The 7,582-nt window shown below is 39.3% G+C and overlaps 1 long non-coding RNA gene across 1 annotated transcript; it reads right to left on the bottom strand.

Moving 5' to 3' along the window:
- Positions 1 to 4,347: 4,347 nt before the first annotated feature.
- LOC148027393 (uncharacterized) lies at positions 4,348 to 4,830 on the bottom strand. The gene is made up of 3 exons (XR_015692546.1): positions 4,763 to 4,830; positions 4,584 to 4,656; positions 4,348 to 4,479 (listed from the first exon to the last, which is right to left on the bottom strand). It is a non-coding gene; the product is annotated as an uncharacterized LOC148027393 (long non-coding RNA).
- Between the last annotated feature and the right edge of the window lie 2,752 nt (positions 4,831 to 7,582).

Here is a 7,582-nt window from a genome sequence, read left to right as displayed (position 1 = left end):
GTGATCCTACTATAGCTAATAGTGGTGGCATTATTGTGGCCAACAATGGTGGACCTAGTGTGGTTAATTATGATGGCCCCTCTATCAGGAATGATGGTCCACCATTGTCCAAAAGTGGTGGTCCACATGCTCTAGTTGCTTCAACTTCCATTACTACTCCAGCTAGTAGTACATGTCCTCCAATACATAAGAAACAAAGATGGAGACCAATAATAGTTTCTCTATGTGAGATAAGGAAATTCCAAAATACTTGCAACTTGATTATTCCTAAGGCACCATTCTCTAGGTTGGTTTGAGAAATACTACAAGATCTACAGGTAGGGCATTATCACATGTTCTTTTCAAGGAACCAAGCAAGAAATGTGGGCTGATGGTCAAGCCAAGCCTTGCTTACTCTCTAAGAGGTAGCTAAAAGCTACTTGATTAATCTCATGAGTGATACTCAACTTCTAGCCATTCATGCCTAATGTATCACTATTAAGCCCATAGATTTGATTCGCATTCATAGACTTTGCAACAACAACAAGGATGCATTTAATCTTAATGTCAATAACATGCTTTGAGAAGACCTATGTTTAGCTTAGGTTTGGTTGTAGATTTATGGAGATTGGTCTTTGGTTATCCTTCTAGTATACCTTCAAGTATTTAATACCAATGGCCTTTAAAACAAAGCTAAATTTTTCCTAGCTCTAGTTGTACTTGGTGCAATGTACTATCTATCATGTATTTTGCACTTTCATAATGCTATATCCGATATGTGATATTCTATTTTATCCATGATATGCAATGTGTGAATTCTTAAGTTCAAATTTTACAAGTAGTTTCATTGAGAATAAATTTAATTCGCAATCATACACACATTGGTGAATGATTGTACTTGGGTCTATGCACTATATCTTTACTATATTTTGTTGTTTAACAATACTATATCTGATATATGATATTTCATTTTGCCCATGATTTGTATTTTGTGAACTTTTAAGTTTTCAATGTCTCACATAGTTTGATTGAGAATACATTTAATACATAATTACACACACTCATTGTTGGTGATTTTCTTTTGTTCTCAGTAAAGTATAATGCAGTTATTACATTTTTCAAAAAATATTGAACCACCAATTTCATAAATTGGAATCCAATGAAACTTCACCCATATGCTAGGCATACTAAGAATTCATGGAACATTAAAAATTGGCCCCATCAAAAGCATTTGGGATACCTAGATAGACGCTCGTGTGAGGAGCCCTGAATTTGGGAAATCAATGTCCCATACACGTGCCTCCAGACAGGTGTCCCAGAGGCTTCTGATGGGGCATATATTTTTTGGGTGGTTGATCTATCCTAGAAGAGTCCACATGTAAAGTTTCAAGTCAATCTAATCATTGGTCATATTTTTTCAAAACCTAGATACATTAATTCAAGTTTATGCATTTTTAATAAGTTTGGCTATAAGTTGAAAGTATCACCTCATTTTACACATTTGAGTTTTTTGTTTCAAGTTCTCACTCTTGGAAGACATGGCACGCGCCAAGCAAGTGGCCCAAAGATTCCCCCCAAGAAGTCAGGCAAAGGTAGCCTTTTCCTACACCACCACCACTACCACTATGCCACCATTGCAAGTGTCAAGATGGAAGCTAGGCACAATGGGCCTCTAAGAGATCCACCATTATTAGAAGACCATACACCCCTTGATACACCAAAGGCTACATTCCAAAAGGTGGTGTGGGAGACAATGTAGAACATATTGATTAGAAACAATAGGAGATACTTCCCGGATAGTTCGTGCGGATCCCTCCTTGCACTATAGGAAGTTGTGGAAGCCTTTCTCAGTGACTTGTTCAAAGACTTGGTCTATGTAATAGTATATGCAAGAAGAGGGTCACTATCACTATTAGAGATCTATGGATAGTGAGGTTCTTTCGGCGATAGAGGGACAATCTTGGCATAGAGCAGCAACAATAGGGGTCTACTAGTGAAACATCTATGGAATCTAGCTTTTGAAGTGATTTTGTAAAACCATGCTTGTACTGGATTCTCTCTAAATTTTTATGAATATGAATACAAGTTTATTGGTGTATATTTTTTTTGTGACTTGTTATTTTATTTATTTATTTATTTATTTTATCTTTACATGCATTTGGATAAATAAATATTATGCACAAATTTAATAAAGCATTGAGAGTGGAATTTTGATGCCGAGAAGTACTTAAAAATAGCTAAAAATTACGAATATCAAGGGAAAAATATTCAACGTCGAAGGTGGCGGCTCGATCTAGGACGATTTTAAGCATAAAGTGCTTTAAAGGCGCCCGAGCGACACTTGTTGATTTTTGATAATTTTTCAGACTGCGCCGGTTGTCAAGAGTTGCTAGCCAATGCAGGATGTCAAGCCGAACGCGCAGAAATTCACAGCACTCGATTTGGACACCAGACGGGAAAATGGCCAACAAATGGTCATGATATGAAAAGGCGGATATTGGAGAAGACCAAAAGGGGTGCCCTTTGGGATATTTTAACCCCCCTTCAAATTTTTGATCAAGAAGCATGAAAAAACGTGGAGAGAGAATGGAGGAAGAGGGCGCCATCTTCACGCCATTTTTTTGGCGACTCCATGGATGGAGATGGAGATGGCAGGCTGTGAGTACCCCATACAACCGATCTTGGGGGTGATCTTCCCCTTCTTGGCCGATCTTATCGCCTGTCTTCACCCGTCCAATGGTGGCTTGAATGAAGAGAATAGAAATCAGTCTTTCTCTCTCCTCCCTCTCTCTCCTCTAAGGGCAGATGCATGTGGTGAAGAAGAAGAAGAAGAATGGATGACGGATGCTTGTCCAATGAAGACCGGATTGCTCCGTGGTTCAAGATGAATGAAGATTGCTGATTGTGGACTGTCATGGGCATTAATGGCTGCTGGAAATAAGTCCCGAGACATGGCAAATAAAAACCTGCAACCCGCAAAGAAAGGTAATTTCATTTTTACAAAGAATATTGATGTTTTATGCAATTTGCTTCATGAATATTTGTTCCCATAAACTTTGTCAAAAATGTATAGCACAAATACACAAGGGGGATTTTATTTTTGCGGGCTTTCATTTTCATTCTTTTCTAATCAATCTCTTTTTTTCGAGCTTTTTCGTGCAACATATCCATTCTGCATATAAATAGTCTTACTTAAGGAGTACGACACGTTGCATTTACATGAATACACATCAAGAAAACAAAACCAACGGAAAACTAGTAAAATATATTCGTGTCAAATAGTCGCAAGGTACACTCTTCCTAAAAACAAATCAAAGATCCCAATGCATGTAATCTCTTAGACAAAATCGGGCATAGTCACATGACGAAGTGTATAATAAACATATAAAAGTAGTAACAAAATGAAATGTCTAGAGTCTCTCGAAAAAAAAAACACACACTCTCTCAGCATGGTACCGGTCCACACACTATGGTGGACAAACACTCCCCATAGAGCACATCATCTATTTTTAGACACATGCAATGTCTCATCTCCTCTGCACTGGCCCGTGCCAAACCACCACACCCCGCAAACACATCCAAAACATAGTCGTAGCATTTTGTAAATGTAGCTAGTAACTGCCTAACCATATCACCAATCACATATCACCAATCAAGATACAGAATCTTTGCGGCCATGCAAGTAGAAACAATGAAAATACCATACAAGGTAACCTGAGAGCAAAAACATGCAAGACTACTTACCGAAAGAAAAGATGAGACCTCTCTGCTCCACCTCTAACAATGACACCATCAACGTCCATGGGAAAGACACAATCATCCATCATGTAGCTACGATACGTTGGAAACAATCTCTCTGAAATCTTCTCCCCAGCCTCTCTGTCGTAGCAAGGCACAACATGACCAGCACGATGCCAAAGACACACAGTAAGATCAAGTACCTATTTACGAGTGGAAATAGAATAAGTGATCCATGTTTTTTTAAAAAGCATGTAACACAAACTTTATTTAGAACATACAACCATACGTTCAACGTATCCAACTTTGTTATCTTACTGCCTCTCTAGTAACGGGATGTCGATAAGCCTTGGAGTCACACATGAGTGTCCAAGTGCGGTGAAGCACAAGCCCCACTCTTGCCGCATCCGTAATAAACTCACCTATATGCTCTGCTAAGCACATAGTGACTAAGAATCCCTGGTCAGCCAAATACTCGCGAGCAAGGTCCATATAACCCATAACTAGATCCTTTGAGAACGTGTTCCACTTGGGAATAGTCATGCCCTCTACAAACAACATTGGCATTATGATATATGAGAAGTGAGTTTGATGTAAACCTTGTGTGATAGAAAGCATAACTTACCCAATGGGATGGGACCTAGAGCATCCACAAGCAAGCTCGTAGGAAAATCCGCAAATATCAATCGAGCCACCTCTTGACATGGAACTCCATCTTTGCTATAAAGATGCATCTTTTGTGTTGCAAAAAACTTGTTGATGCTATACACAAAACAACATAGTCATTAATGCAAAGTAAGCGATGATGCAATGCTATATGCAACATGTAAATTGATGTTCTTGCAATATGTAGTTGTCATGTCTACCTATCAAGGGCAAATCTATCAATTTGGGTCACATCCACTAATAGAGCATTGACATATGTTTGATACTGGAACCCTGCAACAATTATTTCAAAGTAATTTATTTTTAATAATCATACACGACTATCGTCATGGGCAACCAATAAAGCACATGAATTTCAAGTTAATATAAGACTTCTCACCTACTAAACGGGTCATAGGTCGCCTCTCCCAATTCTCTCGACCAAGAGATGAATCTGCAACAAAGGAGGTGGTGGGTGCCATAGAGGACTCTGGGACATTTTTTCTCCCTGGATTACCTTGAGTACCTTGGGTGGCACCTTTGGTAGCCTTGGTTGCTTGCTCCTCTACAGTGGTGGGTGCGGTAAGCGGTTCATGAGTATCAACTCTCTCCTTGAATCCTACATAGTATCATTCACCCTTAGATTCCCATGCATGAGCACAAAAACTATTGCTACAAAAGCGATGAGATGTTTACATAGATTGAAGTACTTACTCTCATGCAGATCTTTCTCTTGCTTAGGGATAACCCCCACAGGGTAATCCAGCCACCAAGGGCAAACACTTGCCTCCCATGCCGTCAATTTTCTCTCACGTAATGATAGATAATACATAGTGTTATCGTCATGAACATCAATCCACTCTCTTGTGAATTGCGGAGCTGCATCCAGCCTCTTCTCTTCTACACATTGTAGTATCCACCTGCAACATTCTTGCCAATTACGCAATCAAATGCATACAATCTAATATGAAAATCAGACACACAATCTAATATGAAAATGCATGCTAACCTATAAATCACACATTTGGCTAAAAACGTAAGCTTTGGCATCTTCTCTGCAACATCTGAAGATTTCACTCCATCCAAGAGGTGTACAAAAGCCTACACAAGTCTCACAAGTGCTTAACATTAGCACATATACATTTTAAGAAAGAACTTAAGAAAGCAATATGAATGCACTGCATTGAGTCAACCTGCATGACATGATTCTTCATGTTAAGCTTAAAGAACTCCTCAAATGAATCTGGTAGCTGTGGACCTTCTACTTGTATCCTATCAATTTGAAGTAGTGCCTCCGAATGCAAGTGAGCCCAATATGTCTCTTTCTTCATGCAAACCCGAAAGAGATTATAATCACCAAAATGCGGGTATTGGGGGTCTTTGGCCTTTGTGAGACTCATAAGATGCAACAATATTTTTTTCCTGTGATGCACAACAATATACGCAAATAGAAAGCATTGAAGAAAAAAGCATCACATACACATACCTTGCATTATATATACAAATTACCTTTCCGCAGGGATTTTTGAGCTTGTGAGACAATACAACTTGTCTCTTGTGATCTTGAGCATGCTTGCATCATCCCACTTTAGCCCAAATAACAACTTAAAGAACTCATCACCATTTTGGGGATTAGCAATGGATAGGTATTTATAACCCCTATCCTTAAGGCGCTCCTCTTCCACCCTTGTAGCCTTCTCCAAACGTTTCTTCCTCTCTACCTCATCTAGACCAAGAGCCTCAAGCTTCGCAGTTTCTTTTGAGATGAAGACATGAAATTCATCCTATCATTCCAAAAAAAAAACTAAATTAGAGATAGAAAAGCACATCTCATACAAGTGAGCCATAGAAAGAAAATCACCTTCCATACAAGCTGAGATATTAAACCGCAAGGAGAGTTATACCATGGAGCAACACCATGATAATACCCTGCCTCTATACTCATCTCAACCTCAGCCCACTTCCACATGGCCGGACTCAATCTATCTAGAATGGAGTCTTTGTTTGCAATACCAAAATTTTGAAACATACACACCTCATGTGCAATATTTGGAGTAACATGAGCTCTGGAAATACTATTGAAAACAAACAAAAGCATAATATGAGAATGTAAGTGTAACATATTACAAAGAGGAGCATAGTTGAAGGAAGAAGACTTACGCATTGGTGGTGTCTAGTGCGAGTAACAGCTCTGCTTCCTTCGCCTTTGGCACCTCAATGAATTGGCACCGTACACTAACATGGTAGTGAGCACAGTCGGAGTACTCTGTAATTGAAAACCAACAAACATAAGAATGGGATACAAACATTCAATACTTGCATGTATAGTGGACAACTTACTTTCTTTGATGCATTTCCACCACGTTTTAAGCCTGTGGTTTCCATCCCAAACCAAGAACTTTTTACCCTTAAGGTCTTGCCACTCTCTTCCAAGAGCCCTCTCAAAATCCTCATTTCTTTGACGCCATATTGGACCCCATTCATCTAGATTGCTGGCTGTCACAGACATGGTCTCCCCTCTCGGACCTTCAATTGACACAAGGAAGTTTCCCATAGTCTCAAGATAACCAGTGGAATCAAAGGAAGGAATCAACCACTGGGCATCATCCGTAGCAAATCTGATTGCCTCACGAGCCACTAATCTGCAAAGAGGCACAAGAGGAGGCAACGTCCTCTTTTTTATATAAAATTGACTTAGCACATCCTTCATCATTCCTAGAGAGACTTGCTTGCCTAAGTTCCTTGAGTGCTTCTTTTCTTTTTCATCATCATTCTCTCCTTGATCACTATCACCACTCACCTCTTCTTTGTCATCTAGACTATCATGCTGCACATTAGTCTCTGTAGGAGCAGATATTAATAAGTAACAATAAAAAAAAGTAGCATTAAACCAATCATATTTAATACATAACACTGAACAAAGAGTCATATGTAAATGAAATGGACACATAAGTGACTACCTGTGTGCTCCGCAACCCCATCAATTGTATTGGAGTCCCCATCCACTTGTGCTTCGTCATCAATGTAGACACATCTTTTTGGACCACATCCTTTCTTTGTTGAAGGAGTGTCCACTGATCTCAAACGCAATGATGCTTCTTGCTCTAAGATCCGCCCAGGAACACATCCTGAACGTAGCTTCATATAGACTTCACGGCTACTATGAGGTGACACACATTTCTTTCTCTTTCTAAGCACTCTTTTAGGTGCCATAAATTTC

This window comes from Lygodium microphyllum, chromosome 12 (genome assembly GCF_053477565.2).
Source record: "Lygodium microphyllum isolate KBCC chromosome 12, Lygodium_microphyllum_v1.1.10, whole genome shotgun sequence".
NCBI lineage: Eukaryota > Viridiplantae > Streptophyta > Polypodiopsida > Schizaeales > Lygodiaceae > Lygodium > Lygodium microphyllum.
This window is presented reverse-complemented; position numbering and strand designations above follow the sequence as displayed.